The sequence below is a fragment of the Lithobates pipiens genome, unplaced genomic scaffold (assembly GCF_037356315.1).
Source record: "Lithobates pipiens isolate NorthernLeopardFrog02 unplaced genomic scaffold, aLitPip1_a1.2 Scaffold_13, whole genome shotgun sequence".
Lineage (NCBI taxonomy): Eukaryota > Metazoa > Chordata > Amphibia > Anura > Ranidae > Lithobates > Lithobates pipiens.
The window spans coordinates 85,634,632-85,650,910 of record NW_027507718.1 but is presented as its reverse complement, the minus strand read 5'-3'; the positions used below and the strand labels follow the sequence as shown (position 1 = coordinate 85,650,910).

Sequence of the window (16,279 nt, the reverse complement as noted above, 5' to 3'; positions counted from 1 at the left end):
TGCAGAGAACGGGACGGGGACGGGGACGTAGGACGGGGACGTGGGGCGGGGCGGGGCTATGCCTCTTCTCGGGTGGGTGGTGGTTTACAGGAAATCCTAGTCTATGAGGTGCGGTGTGTGGACGGCTGCCAGAATGCGGATAACGGTCCATGTGGACGGGCGCGGCCTCACATCACAGCGCCTACGTCAGTATTTTCGGTTTATACAGTGTGCAGTTACTGGTTCCCGGTATTGTGTACACAGCCTCATCTTCCCAGAACAGGTTCTGTGTGACGGCTGAATAGCACTCACCAGGAGTTGTCAACGTCTCAGCTAAGGGGGGGCCTCAAATGTGGTTCCCTCACATCACCAAAGGGACACACAAAATCAGATTTTTGGGGTTAGAAAATGACTTTGAAAATACAAATAATAACTATATTTTGGCAAAGGCCCCAGAGCAGGGATGGCGAACCTTGGCACCCAAGATGTTTTGGAACTACGTTTCCCAGGATGCTCATGTACTCTGCAGTGTAGGGGAGCATCATGGGAAATGTAGTTCCAAAACATCTAGAGTGCCAATGTTCGCCATCACTGCCTTAGAGAATAAAATGGGTTTTGCATATTTTTATGTCACATGTTTTTTTTATGCAATTTTTTATTTTTATTTTGTGGGGGGGGGGACATTTTAATGCACACAAACACAATATAATGCCCACTTTTTTGGTAAGGTTTAAAGGGTGGCATGAGATTGAGTAAATAGATACCTAACATGTCACGCTTTAAAAAAAAGTAATTTAAAACTGATCACAGCTGTTATCGATTGTCGGGCCCCTGTCCCCCATCGGATAGCGTCCGCTGTGTACTGCGCATGCGCAGTACACAGCACAAGCAGGTTCCGTAAATAGCCGAAAATGAACCGTGAGTCCAGGTTCTAGCCCCACCATCCAAGTGGACATAGAGAATAAAAAGAGCCGAGCGAAGTGAGGCCATGCCCGAAGCCTGGCGAGTGAAGCCATCCAAGTGCAGCCCTATGTCCACTTGGATGGTGGGGCTTGCACCTGGACTCACGGCACAGGCGCCGTTCATCTTCGGAGATTTTCCGAATCTCTTCTGCTCCATACTGCGCAAGCGATGCGCCTGCGCAGTTCAGAGCGGACACCTTTTGATGGCTGGACTGTATATGTCCACCGTGACACACTAATTGAAAAAAAACAGCATGGGTCCCCCCAGTCCATTACCATGCCCTTTGGGTCCTGGAATGAATATTGAGGGGAACCCCGCACCAAAAAAAATTTTGTGTGGGGGTCCCCCCCAAGTCCATACCAGACCCTTCTGGTCTGGTGTGGCTTTTAAGGCAAACCCTGTGTCATAAAAAAAAAATGGGCATGTGGTCCCCCCAAAATCCATAATAGGCCCTTAAAGTCTGGTATGGATTTTAAGGGGAACCCTACACCAAAATGAAAAACAAAATGGCGTAAGGGTCCTCCCCCTAATCCATACTAGACCCCTATCCGAGCACACAACCTGGTAGACCGCAGGAAAAGGGGGGGCAAGAGAGCGGCCCTCCCCCTGAACTGCACCAGACGGCAGGTTCCCTCAAAGCACCTTGTCCGTTGTTGATGGGGACAAGGGCCTCATCCCCACAACCCTTGCCCAGTGGTTGTGTGGCCCCGTCCTCAGCTATATAACAGCTGTCATCATGAAGAGCCTTCAGTCAGTAGGAGCCTCCCATGGAGGCGGAGTTGTCAATTTTTTTTCTTGGACGCTGTGATCAAAGATCGCGGTGCAGTTTTTTTTTTTTTTTTTTAAATAAAGGACTTTGGAAATTAGACTTAGAAATTGTCTATTGTAATTTTTAATATTTTGACACTTTTGTTGGTGAATGAGTAGGGGTACAATGTACTCGTTACCCATTCACATAGGGGGGCTCGGAGACCCCAAAGTATCTTCCCCATGTTGAGGGCATGTGGCCTGGTATGGTTCGGGGGGGCGCTCTCTCGCCCCCCCTTTTCCTGCGACCTGCCAGGTTGCATGCTCAGATAAGGGTCTGGTGTGGATTTTGGGGGTGACCCCTAAGCCGTTTGTTTTTTTCATTTTGGTGCAGGGATACCCTTAAAATCCATACCAAACACGAAGGGCCTCGTATGGGTTTTGGGGGGACCTCTACGCCATTCAAAAAAAATAATAATTGGCACAGAGTTCCCCTTAATATCCATACCAGACCCAAAGGGCCTGGTATGGATATTGGGGGGATCCCCATGCATTATTTTTTTACTTTTGGTGCAGGGTTCCCCTTAATATTCATACCAGACCCAAAGGGCCTAGTAATGGACTGTGGGGTGGGGGAATCTATGCCGTTTTTTTTTTAATGATTTTTATCTATATTGCTGGGATCCGACAATTCATTGTAGCCGCAAGCAGTTTTGAATGACTTTTTTTCCTTTAGAAATGTATTTTTGCTGTGGTATTGTTCTAAACAGGAAAAATGTGCTTCTTTACAGGCATACTATAGACACCCCCCAGGCACGATATTTAAAGGAATATTTCATTTTTATTGTTTCACTTTAAGCATTATTAAAATCACTGCTCCCGAAAAAACATACATTTTTAAAACTTTTTTTTGCATTGATACATATCCCCTGGGGCAGGACCCAGGTCCCCAAACACTTTTTATCACAATAACTTTCATATAAATCTTTAAAATTAGCACTTTTGGTTTTTCATGTTAGTGTCCCATAGACTTTAATGGTGTTCCCCGGCTTTCAAATTTGCCATGAACACCGCATTTTGTTCGCTGTTTGGCGAATAGGTGAACACCCAACATTCAACTTGAACATTGGGGTCATCTAGGGTTGCCACCATTTCTTTGAGCCAAACCCGAACACTTCAGCGGGGCTTGGCATTTTTTTTGTAGCATACACTATGAGATTGTAAAGGGGAGGGGAGGACTGCATATATGGATGGTGTATAGGGGAGGTGGAGAACTGTGTATGTATGTAGTGGGAGAGTGGTGAGGACTGTATGTTTATGGGAACTCTCATGTAAGGGGGGCTCTGGTGACGAGATCACCTTATATCAGAGTCCACTGCATTCCCAAAAAGAAAAAAGGGCGCACCAACCTTGTGCATTAATGAAAAAATGGAAAAGTAGATAGTAAAGGCGCTCTGCTCTGATCATAAATCTCCAATGAGGGAATTAATGAGTACTATTTTTAAAAATCAGAAAAAACTTTTAAAAGTGCTTCTTGTTAAAATCTGTGCCAAAGATTGTGTATGAAAAATGCAATATGAAAAAAGTGCAAACTTAGTGAAAAAGAAAAATACAAAAAAGGATTAAATAATTTTTTGACCAAAGTGTCACACAATTAACATTCCTGGATATCTAGTAAATCCTAATGTATGATATTTTAAAATGAATGGTAAATATGAAAATATGATGAAAATAAAAATGCAAGAACAAGTAAAATACAGAAAAAATATAAATAAAAATGAATAAAATTATATGAAACACTACCATTGTGTTTAAAATCACACGCACATAATACTAAATTACACAAACAAGTGATGCAGATATTATAAAACCAATGTCCATAATATACAGTGCTGGAAAAGTGAAAAAAAAGTCCTAAGGTGCAAAGTGCCAAGTGCAAATATTCCTTGGGGGGTAAAAACCCAGTGCAGTATCCGAGCAACAGGTGAATCTTGCACTCACCGACTTCCCTGCCCCTACAGGGGTAGAAGCGCCTCCACAGTATCAGCCACTGTGTTGCTATACACTGATCCAGGTATAGACAGCGGCGCGCAGGCGCACTGAGTGCGGCACCCGTCAACGGCGAAATGCCACGCGTGGCGGCTCCCATGCGCATGCGCGGGAGTGACGTCATTGCGGCTTTGCCGAATCAGCGGCGACGGAGCAGCGAGACCCACCGAGAAGATGGATGCGCCGGACTACAGGGGACAGCGGTGACATCGCTGGCTCCTGTGTCAGGTAAGTGACACATAATGGACTACTATGCGATGCATAGTAGTCCATTATGCTTTACCTTTGCGGGGAATGAAAGAGGAAGTAAACCCATCAGGGTTTACTTCCTCTTTAATGCACAAGGTTGGTGCACCCTTGTTTTCTTTTTTCCTTTTTGACTGCTAGGATACCCCTATCCCTGAGGGCAGCATGGCCTGAGGCATTACCCATTACAACATTTTGTCCATCTGGTAACTCATTTGTGCGCAGGTGTATTTGTTTTCCACTTCTTTCTCCTTTACATCAGAGTTCCCATTTATGTAATTGTCCACAGAGGTCCAATTTGCATTTAAAATGGAAACTCTAATGTGGGGAGCACTCTGGTCACTATAGAGCACCTTCTGCAGAGTGAATGCACTAAGGTAAGGTGGGGAGGGGGGTTACTGATATAAGGGGTAACCTTTATATCAGAGCCCCTTTACCTTAATGTATTCACTGCCCCTTACATCAGGGATCCCCCCTCAGACTGGCCTTGCTACGCTGTTACTGACCACCACCCAGGTGCACCGTGCAGGGCTCAGTCAGATGGCTCTCTCTGGGCTTCAGCTTGGTGGCTCTCATTTCATCCTATATTAGACTACGAGGCTGTGCAGCCATATTACAAGAGAGATGGTCAGAGACTGCAGACATGATACAAGAGATACTCAGAGACTGCAAACATACTACAGGAGATGGTCAGAGACTGCAAGCAAACATACTACAGAAGATGTTAAGAAACTGCATATATGATACAGGAGATGGTCAGAGAGTGTACGGACATGGTACAAAAGATGGTCAGAGACTGCAGACATAGTGCAGGAGATGGTCAGAGACTACATACCTTATACAGGAGATGATCAGAGAGTGTGTGGACATGGTACAGGAGATGGTCAGAGACTGCAAAAAAAGTACATGAAATGGTCAGAGACTGCAGACATGATACATGAAATGGTCAGAGACTGCAGATAATATGATACAGGAGATGGTCAGAGACTGCATCAAAGTACAGGATTTGGTCAGAGATTGCAGACATGATACAGGAGATGGCCAGAGACTGCATCAAAGTACAGGAGATGGTCAGAGACTGCAGACATAAATGTGCTGAAATTGCACCTGGGTCATATGTGAATCGCACAGAACGCACAGCGCATTCCTGTGTTTTCATAGTGTGAACCTGCCCTGTGACCTGGAACCCACACTTAGCTCCACTAACTTGCCTGCAAGGGGGGCACTAGTATGGGCACCTGGAGCGAGCTTCCACATCTCTTGTGGGGTGCCCCCCTCTGTGGCAGACATCATCTCTTTAATATTGGGGGGGGGGGGAATATGTGCTAACGGGGGTGGATTTCATATCCAAGCCTCCTTGTAGCACAGGTAGTAAAGTGCTCCCTAGAACATATCCACTCCCCCCAAATCACTCTGCTCTGCCATAAAAAATGGATTTCGCGGGCGACGCACAGGAACGAAGATACCCCGCACAAGCTACGGGCATTACGTTACTCAGATTCACCGGGGAAATTAATTAGAGAGCCACCTCTGTAAGCAAGGCACGCCGCACAGGGAGCCACCGGCGGGTCTAAATAATGTGCCCGGGTCTCAGGCGAGCAGAGACTCAGACACATGTTTCAAAACCCATACTGTTTGGGTGAATCCCGGACAGGTAGCAACCCTAGGCTCATCCTTAATAGGCACCAAACTACAGTATTTTAAAATCTCTATAGGCGACACTTTAATCACCTCTCGCCTAACGTATTGTCAAATGACAATACGGCTCTCTGTCCCATTCTTGCCACGCTTGGGGGTACGCTCTGTCCCTAGGACACGGCGCATCACCAATCCCAGTAAAGGGCCGATGACGAGGCTCTTTACCCATGTGATCAGTCACAGCTGATCACATGTAAACAACATAAAGGTTGTTTGTTGGCATTCTTTTCCTCACATTGACAGCGTGTGAGGACAGGAGAGGAGAACCGATCAGCGGTATTTCCTCACGGGAAATCTGCAGAGATAATCTGGGTACTGAGTATTAGTGCCCTGATTATCAGTGCAGCCCGACTGCCCATCAGTGATGCCAGTCAGTGCTGCCTTTCAGTGCCCATTAGTGCTACCTATCCGTGGTGCTTATCAGTACTGATAAGTGCTGCATATTACTGCGGCCTCAGTGCATCAGCTGATGCCACCCAAAACTCACTCATCCACGTCTTTATGGGCCTTGTTTATGCACTGGTGCACAGTCATGTTGGAACAGAAAGGGGTCATCCCACAAATTGTCCCCACAAAGTATTACAGTACAGAGTATGAAATTGTCCAAATTGTCTTGGTATGCTGATGCCTTAAGAGTTCCCTTCACTGGAACTAATTCAAAAAGCAAAGACCCCTAATGGTGGACTTTTAAGGCACGTATCAAATAAAAAAGTATAGTAAAGTACAGAAAACAATAATTAATTATAAAGTATCATAAAAACATATAACATAGAAAGTACATTGACACAGAAGTCACCACTATACATACAGTAAACTATGATATTCTTGCATTCTCCTTCCTCAGGTGTATGCATTTGAACAAGAGAAATTTTCTATTCAAAAAATATAAATAATGTATAATGAGATATATTGAAAGAAGAGAACAGAAAAATAAGCAAAATTCTGCAGAAATACAATGTTTTGAGTTTCACATGTTGCACTTATGTATTAGGGTGACATTCTATGATATTGTGGTTAAAAACAACAGACGGTGGAACGGGTATACCGAGCAGTTTCACAGCTTCAAAAGCTCCTAATAGCGTTGTTTTAGATGTCTGAGCCAAATTAAGCCTAAAAATAGGCAGTTAATAAAAATCACCCCAAGCCTTCTAACCACCCCCGGCAGGGCAACAGACACTGGGGCACAAACAGCCAGTCCTGTAAAGTATCAAAACAAAGTATATGTTTTTTTAAGAAAAACAGGGAAGGGGGGGGGGGGTGTTACCTCACATATTATATCTATGTTTAACTTATATTTATGTATATGGAACCTCTATTATTTTTCGGAAATTATTTTTCAAAATAGAAAGAAGAAAAAAAATGGAGACAAATGAAAAAAATATGTATACCTGAAAGTGACCATTGAGGGGTCAGCAATGGCGTACTGGTCATTGAATATATACTAGTTGATAGTAGCTGTAATAATAAAGAATTTTAAAATCAATCAATTAAATCTATTTAAATTATTTTATTTGAAAATTCAATATGTTTTATCCTTAGATAGTAGATACAAAAATGATTTATAATTTTTCAAACAAACAAATAAAATAATTTTTCCTCAGGAAAAATCCTCTGTTCCTTCGCTTGGATGGTGGAAGCCTCAAAAGTTTTGCGACCGCCTGTAAGTCCTAAGGATCCCAGCTTTATGTCAAAAACCATTTCTTTTCTCCCCCTCTCTCCTCTCTCCCCCTTCTGGGAGATTCGGTGGATATGAATAGTGGGGTGGAGACAGTCCGGGTTTGCCTTCAATGAATTTGGATACTTGCATGAGAGTCTCTGGTTTATACATTTGTATCTCATGGAAAGGGTAAATGTATAGAGATGTCTGCATAATTGCTCATTGAATGATACTGCTTTTAATATTGTCCACTTATTATGTTGGTAGAAATAAAGAAACCCCCTGAGGAAGACTGCGACCAGTTCCAAGTCGAAATGCATTGGAGCATTTCCTCACATTAAGTGGCCTTTCTATGATACGTAAAAACAAGAATGTGGGACCTTAAAAGTCGATTTTTGGATGGAGATATATATTATCCATGAACAATTGTTGAATCGCACAATATTGTATAGAGATCTACATATCTGTATTGCTACACCAGAGCTCAGATTTTTTAATCTAATTCACTGTGATACACCCATCACTTAGTGTTTAATAATAATAAAAGATTTTGAAACTTTTTATCAATGTCTCTCATTTGCTGCTGAAAAATCCCATGGGGAGTGTCTCTATATCTTTTTCCTAATATTTATTATACCTGTACTCTGTATATATTAGAACTGTATAACTGTTTCCTCATTCTGAGACTCTATTCTGAACTGTGATATATTATTTCTGTCTGATATTATATGCTATATGTCTATGACATTTACATTTATGATTTTTGGGTTCAATAATACATCTTTAATATTGTTATCCCAATTCCATCCTGCCATTCATCATCAGCCTTCAGTTTCCAGTTTCATAGCTAGATGAAAATAACTTATTTCAACCAATTTTAAAAAATATTTTATAAAAATAATAGCTGTACCATATACATAAATATAAGTTAAACATAGATATAATATGTGAGTTAAACCCCCCCCCCTTCCCCGTTTAAAAAAAAAATTATATACTTTGTTTTGATACTTTACAGCAGTGGTCATCAACCCTGTCCTCAGGGCCCACTTAGGCTTGGTTCACACAGGGGCGACACGACTTCAGGACGACTTTGTGAGGCAACTTGGAGACGACTTGAACATGACTTAGACACGACCTGGGGCGACTTACAACACAACTTTAAGTCGCCCCAGGCCAGGTGACTTTTGCCGTGGCCAATCAGAGAATGAGCTCTGAAGGGGGAACTCCACGCCAATTTTTTTTCCCTCCCTCCGAGAGCATACCAGGCCCTTAGGTCTGGTATGGATTCCAAGGGGAACCCCTACGCTGAAAAAACGGTGTGGGGGTCCCCCCAGATCCACACCAGACCCTTATCCGAGCATGCTACCCGGCCGGCCAGGAAAAGGGGTGGGGACCCCCCCTCCTGAGCCATACCAGGCCGTGTGCCCTCAACATGGGGGGTGCCTCGGGGAGGGGGGCGTGCGTTACTTTTTTTCACAGGTGAATGGGTAGGGGTACATTGTACCCCATACTCATTCAAATTCGGTTGGGCCGGTATCCGGGGGCCCCCTTATTAAAGGGGGCTCCCAGATTCCGAAAAGCCCCCCGCCCGCAGACCCCGACAACCAAGGCCTGGGTTGTTGGAAAGAGGCCCTTGTCCTCATCAACATGGGGACAAGGTGCTTTGGGGTGGGGGGGCCGCACGCCCCCCCCTCCCCCAAGGCACCCCCCATGTTGAGGGCACGCGGCCTGGTACGGCTCAGGAGGGGGGGGGGCGCCCACTCGTCCCCACCCTCTTTCCTGGCCGGCCGGGTAGCGTGCTCAGATAAGGGTCTGGTGTGGATCTGGGGCGGACCCCCATGCCGTTTTTTCGGCGTAGGGGGTTCCCCTTGGAATCCATACCAGACCTAAGGGCCTGGTATGCTCTCGGAGAGGGAACCCACGCCAAATTTTTTTTCATAAATTTGGCGTGGAGTTCCCCCTTCAGAGCTATTAATTCTGTCAAAGTCGCCTCCGTATAGACAGAGATCCGACTTGGAGGCGACCTCCATTGAAATCAACGGATACAAGTCGCCTACAAGTCGGATTGAAGTAGTACAGGAACTTCCTTTGTAGTCGGAGCGACTTCAGTAGCGTGCATTAAGACGGCTCTCATTCACTTACATTGATTTTTAAATGTTGTCCGACCTAAGGCGACTAGGGGCGACCTGAAGTCGGATCTGAGTCGCCCCTGTGTGAACCGAGCCTAACAGGCCAGGTTTTATGTATTACCTTGGGGAGATGCAGACTAGAATACTGCAATCACTGAGCAGCAAATTATATCACCTGTGATATATTTCAGTTTATCTTGCAAACCTGGCCTGTTAGTGGGCCCTGAGGACAGGGTTGATGACCACTGCTTTACAGGACTGGCTGCTTGTGCCCCAGTGTCTGTTGCCCTGCCGGGGGTGGTGAGAAGGCTTGGGGTGATTTTTATTAACTGCCTATTTTTTGGCTTAATTTGGCTCAGACATCTAAAACAATGCTATTAGGAGCTTTTGAAGCTGTGAAACTGCTCGGTATACCCGTTCCACCGTCTGTTGTTTTTAACCACAATATCATAGAATGTCACCCTAATACGTAAGTGCAACATGTGAAACTCAAAACATTGTATTTCTGCATAATTTTGTCTATTTTTCTGTTCTCTTCTTCTCTTATTTATATTTTTTTGAATAGAAAATTTCTCTTGTTCAAATGCACCTCCCTGAGGAAGGAGGTATATTTTTACTCCAAACCACATCGGATGCCAGAATATCACAGTTTAATGTATGTACAGTGGTGACTTCTATGTCAATGTGCTTTCTATGTTATATGTTTTTATGATACTTTATAATTAATAAATTATTGTTTTCTGTACTTTACTATATTTTTTGTTGGATACGTGACTTAAAAGTCCACCTTTAGGGGTCTTTTTGAATTCTATTGTTGGATGTGGCACAAAATAATGCACACAATTGTCATTCTATACAAATTTCACTGGAACTAATGCCGTGTACACATGACCAGACTTTGACAGCAAAGGTCAGATGGAACAAATCCGCCGGACTTCGATCGTGTGTGGGCTTTATCGGACCTTTGCTGTCTAAAAATCAGATGGACTTTAGATTGAGAACATGTTTCAAATCTTTCCGATGGACTCAAGTCCGGTTGAAAAATCAGTTTGTCTGTATGCTAGTTTGACGAATGGAAACTGATGCGAGGGCAGCTATAGGCTACTGGCTATGAACGTCCTTATTCTAGTCTGGTCGTACGTCATCATGGTTGAATCCGTCGGACTTTGGTGTGATTGTGTGTGGCCAAGTCCATCGGAACTCCGCTGAAAAGTCAGTCCAGAAGACAGTTGGACCTAGTCTGCCGGAAAGTCCAGTTGTGTGTACACGGCATAAGCCAGACCTTCTTGTCCAACATCAGTGCCTGACCTCACAAATGCACTTCTGGAATAATGGTCAAACATCTCCATAGACACACTCCTAAACCTTGTGGACAGCTTTCCTAGAAGAGTTGAAGCTGTTATAGCTGCAAAGGGTGAGCCAACTCAATATTGAACCCTAAGGATTAAGACTGGGATGCCATTAAAGTTTATGTACGTATAAAGGCAGGTGTCACAATACTTTTGACAATATAGTGTGCATGTATATGACCTTTATGGTTGAACAATTAATTAGGTCATGGATTTTATATGATTTGGCTTTCCAAGTCAGAGAAACGATCTGCATGATCCACTTGAGGGCACAATTGTCAATTGCTGTGAAGGGGATTCCCTTTACAAAGGGCCTACGTGTCCCTTTTGTTCGCTTCAAGCAGGTTTTGCTGTTTTATACAAGACTATGAAATGAAAAGTTCTACTCAAAGGAAGGCAACTACAGTTCAAATGCACCTGTCAATGAATTCTGAATGATCAGCCCCAAATCTGTTGAAACAGGCCCAAATGCTAGCCCATTATAGGAAAATGGTGGTTAAAAGCAAAATGGTTATCTGCATGCCCAGCTAATACACCGTTCATTCTATCTATGGAATACAGGGTCGGTTTATGTGGTGAGAACAAGAGTGCTGAAACATTTATGATCTGTATACTATGTGAGATGACTCACCATAGGAGTCATTATTCATAGGCAATTAAGCTACTATCTTCAGATAACATACAATTTGACTAACAAATAGGAAGTTAGATAAATACTGTTTGTTACTGCCCAATTAGGGCAAAGTAGGAGAGTTCTGTATGTAGATTAATCATGTTATTTCAATCAATGCAGGAAGCAGCCACTGTCAGTCATTCAGGAAGTGATCCTGACTTTTTTTTTTGTGCAAACAACAATTTACATTGGGACTAAATTCAACTACTTGACCTTCGGAAGATTTCATTCCCTCCCCCTTCATGACCAGGCCATTTATTGCTATACGGCACTGCGTATATTAACTGATAATTGTGCGGTCATGCAAGTTGTACATTAATTTAATTTGTAATTTTTTTCCCCACAAATAGAGCTCTCTTTTGGTGGTATTTGATTGCCACTGGGCTTTTTATTTTTTGTGGTATAAACAAAAAAAATAAAAATAAATTAAACACTAAATGCTAAACTAAAGTGAAATGTATATAACTAGTTGCTATATAAGATCATAAAAAGCAAAATGTCTTCCAATAATTGGTCTGTGATGATCAATTACCACTCCTAAAAATCCCCACACCATGCGATTAACGTGCCACCACTTCCCCATTGGGTTTAGAGTGGCTCATCAGAAACGTTTGCCACACATTTTAATGTTTGACAAAATGAGCATTATACCCTACTGGGTTGTATAAAGGAATCTCAGTATACAGCCGATAGCAGTGAATCACTGGTCGCTCATATGTAGGAGAAAAAGAGCTCCGGTAGTGCAATTTGTATAAACACCAGTTCATTTATTAACCACTTACAGACCGGACCATTTTGCTGGTCAAAGACCAGACCACTTTTTGCGATTCGGCACTGCGTCGCTTTAACTGACAATTGCGCGGTCATGCGACGTGGCTCCCAAACAAAATTGACGTCCTTTTTTTCCCACAAATAGAGCTTTCTTTTGGTGGTATTTGATCACCCCTGCGGTTTTTATTTTTTGCGCTATAAACAAAAATAGAGCGACAATTTTGAAAAAACGCATAATTTTTTACTTTTTGTTATAATAAATATCCCCCAAAAATATATAAAAAAACATTTTCTTCCCTCAGTTTAGGTCGATACGTATTCTTCTACATATTTTTGGTAAAAAAATCGCAATAAGCGATTATTGATTGGTTTGCGCAAAAGTTATAGCGTTTACAAAAGAGGGATAGTTTTATAGCATTTTTATTAATAATTTTTTATTATTTTTTTTTTTACTAGTAATGGCGGCGATCAGCGATTTTTATTGTGACTGCAACATTGTGGGGGACCCATCGGACATTTTTGACACATTTTTGGGACCATTGTCATTTATACAGTAATCACTGCTATATAAATGCAGTGATTCCTGTGTAAATGACACTGGCAGTGAAGGGGTTAACCAGTGGGTGGCAGTGTAGGGGTTAAGTGTTCCTAGGGGTGTGTTACTAACTGTGGGGGGGGTTGGGCTTTCATTTAGTGAACACTGATCTCTGCTCCAATCACATGGAGCAGAGATCAGCGTCACTAGTTGCTAGGCAGAATGGAGAAATGCTGTTTACACGGCATTTCCTCCATTCAGCCGTCCCGTGAGACAATCGCGGGGATGCCCGTGGCGATCGAGTCCGCGGGTCCCGCGACCGGACTCACGGGGGTCCCGACCAGCGCGGGAGCGCGCCGGCGGCGTCACGCTCCCGATGGCAGGGCGGCATTGAATATTGGACGTACCTGTACGCCAATATGCCTGCCCGTGCCATTCTGTCGACGTACATCGTCGCGCGCTGGTCGGGAACCGGTTAAAGCAAATCCTTCAAACATTTGATTCACACGTTTGCCAATATAAAAACATGTAAAAATCGTAAACTGGCACATCCTGATCCTGGTGGACACAGTGTGATGTTCCTAGTATCTTACTCGACCGATGTAGCCCTGCCAGAATGTCACTTTCCAGTTTATGTGTCACTTCCTGTTGCCGTCCCAACACGTTTCGTGAATACGACTTTGTGCCTTTTTACAATGACAAGGCTAAATACCCTTTCTCACACCATCGCTGTGCGGTCACGTGACTTCCCTCTGCTGGCAGCTGATGTCAGGGGGAATCTTAGCCCCTCCTGCTGCTCTCCATAGATTGGGGAAGCAAAACAAGGGAAGATCACGTGACTGCAAAGCTGCGGTGTGAGAAAATATGTTTAGCCTTGTCATTTAAAAAAATACAAAAAAAAAAAACACATACACTGTAGATAATAACTGCATAATCCAGAGGGGATACCAGTAAAGTCATAATGTAAGTTTACAAACACTTTAACCACTTGTCTACAGGGCACTTTCACCCCCTTCCTGCTCAGATCAATTTTCAGCTTTCAGCGCTCTCACACTTTGAATTACAATTACTCAGTCATGCAACACTGTACCCAAATGAAATTTGCGTCCTTTTTTTTCACACAAATAGTGCTTTCTTTTGGTGGTATTTAATTACTAGTGGGTTTTTTGTGCTATAAATAAAAAAAGACAGAAAATTTGGTGAAAAAATGCCTTTCTTTGTTTCTGTCTTAAAATGTTGGTAATTTTTCATCATAAATTTTGGCCAAAATTTATACGGCTACATATATTTGGTAAAAATAACCCAAATTAGTGTATATTATTTGGTATTTGTGAAAGTTATAGGCTGATTTCACACTGAGACGCTTTACAGGCACTATATCGCTTAAAATAGCGCCTGTAAAGAGCCTCTCCTCTCACTCCAGTGTGAAAGCCCTAGTGCTTCAAACTGGAGTGGTGCACTTGCAGGACGGTAAAAAAAAGTCCTGCAACCAGCATCTTTGCAGCACTGCAGGAGAAGTATATACACTGCTCCTACAGCACCTCAATGGGCAGCGCTACCGAACCGCGGTCTTAACCCTTTTTTAGCTGCTAGGGGGGTTAAAAGTGCCCCGCTAGCAGCCGAATAGCGCCGCTTAAAATAACGGTAAAGCGACGCTAAAAATAGCAGGGCTTTGCCCCCGATGCCCCCAACACCTCAGTGTGAAAGCACACATAGAGTCTACAAGCTATGGTGCCAATCATTGAAAATTGATAACACCTGTACTTGTTAGGCCGCGTACACACGGGCGGATTGTCTGTCCAACTTAGTCCGCTGAACCGTGTTTCAGCGGACAATCCGCTCGTGTGTGGGCTTCAGCTGACTTTTTCAGCGGACTGTCTGACGAACAAAGTCTTACGGAATTTCCGTAATTTTGTCCGTTCAAACTTGGTTTTGTCCGTCCAAACTTGGTTTCAGCGGACAGTCCGCTCGTGTGTAGGCAAGTTGGACGGACTAAGTATGGCGCATGCTCAGAAAGGATTTACACGGCCGAAGGTTGCATTGCAGTGTATAGGACGTCGTTTTTCTAGTCCCGTCGTACGCGCTGTACACGTCATCACGCACGCTTTCAGCGGACTGTCTGCTCATCGTGTGTGGTCAAGTCCGTTCATTCAAATTTTGAACGGACTGTCTGTCGGATTGTCTGACGAACTTAGTTGGGCAGACAATCCGCCCGTGTGTACGCGGCCTTAGTATCTCATTTCTTGAGACATTAACAAGCCAGGAAAGTACAAATACCCCCCAAATGACCCATTTTTTGAAAAGTAGTCCTCCCAAGATATTTAGTAAGTCACATGATGAGTTTTTTGAAGTTGTAATTTTTTCCTACAATCCTTTGCAAAACAGTTTTTTCTTTTTTTTTTCTCTTTTACAAAATTGTCATATTAACAGATTCTGCTACTTCTCCCGAGTATGGCGATACCACATGTGTGTGCCTTTTTCACAGCCTTGCCACATACAGAGTCCCAACATGCAAGGAGCACCGTTAGGTGTTCTAGGGACATAAATTACACATATAATTTAATGACGACCTATCACAGTTTTGAAGACCTTGGAGCACCAGGACAACGGAAATGCCCACAAAATGACCCCATTTTGGAAAGCAAACTCCCCAATGTATAATCTATGAGGAATAATGAGTCTTTTGAACAGTTCATTTTTTTCCAGAGGTTTTTGGAAAATGTGGAAAAAAAATGAAAATAATTTTTTTATTTTTTACACAAAGTTGTCAATTTTTAAGATATTTCCAACACATAGCATGTACATAGCAAAAATGACACCCCAAAATGTTGTTACTCCTCCTGAGTATGGCGATACCACATGCATGAGACTTTTACACAGCCTGGCCACATACAGAGGCCCACCATTGAAGAAGCAATGTGTGCTTTCACACTACAAGCATAAATTACACATCTAATTTCCTGACAACCTATCATTTTTGAAGGCCCTTCATATTTCTAACACATAGCGTTTACATATCAAAAATTACACTCCAAAAAAAATTCTATTGAAGAAAGGGTACAAAAAAAGTATTACCTGTGGTTTTAGTAGTGTCCACAGAGGAAAAAATTGGTCCAGGCAGCAGGCAGGGATGTGCTTAGCGACAACAATAGTAATTATCCAGGCAGCAGGCAAGAATATTGTCTATATTCAGCACAAGGATAACATCAACACAGCCAAAGCATTTGTCCATAGAAATTGTCCTGGCAGAGACAGCCAGCACAGCCATAATATTTGTCCTGGTACACCGTTACCTGCCTGCACTCATTATTGTGCCGCTCTCCAGCCCTTCATAAACATACTGCCTCTTTTTACAATTATTTCCATAGTCCAGAGGCAGTAAGTCAGCAGCAGGCTGAGGGCTGCAATCAGGTAAGACCTGTGCACAGGGGTAGAGACTTCACCCACCCAAATCTCTATGAAGACTCCAGACCCTCATCCAGA

General features: G+C 43.2%; 1 long non-coding RNA gene across 2 annotated transcripts; it reads left to right on the top strand.

Moving 5' to 3' along the window:
- Window positions 1–22: 22 nt before the first annotated feature.
- On the top strand, window positions 23–7,902 carry LOC143974152 (uncharacterized). 2 transcript variants are annotated; one of them, XR_013272176.1, is made up of 3 exons: window positions 23–185; window positions 7,284–7,342; window positions 7,607–7,902. It is a non-coding gene; the product is annotated as an uncharacterized LOC143974152 (long non-coding RNA). The 2 variants fall into 2 exon arrangements; XR_013272177.1 differs by lacking the exon at window positions 7,284–7,342.
- Window positions 7,903–16,279: the final 8,377 nt, after the last annotated feature.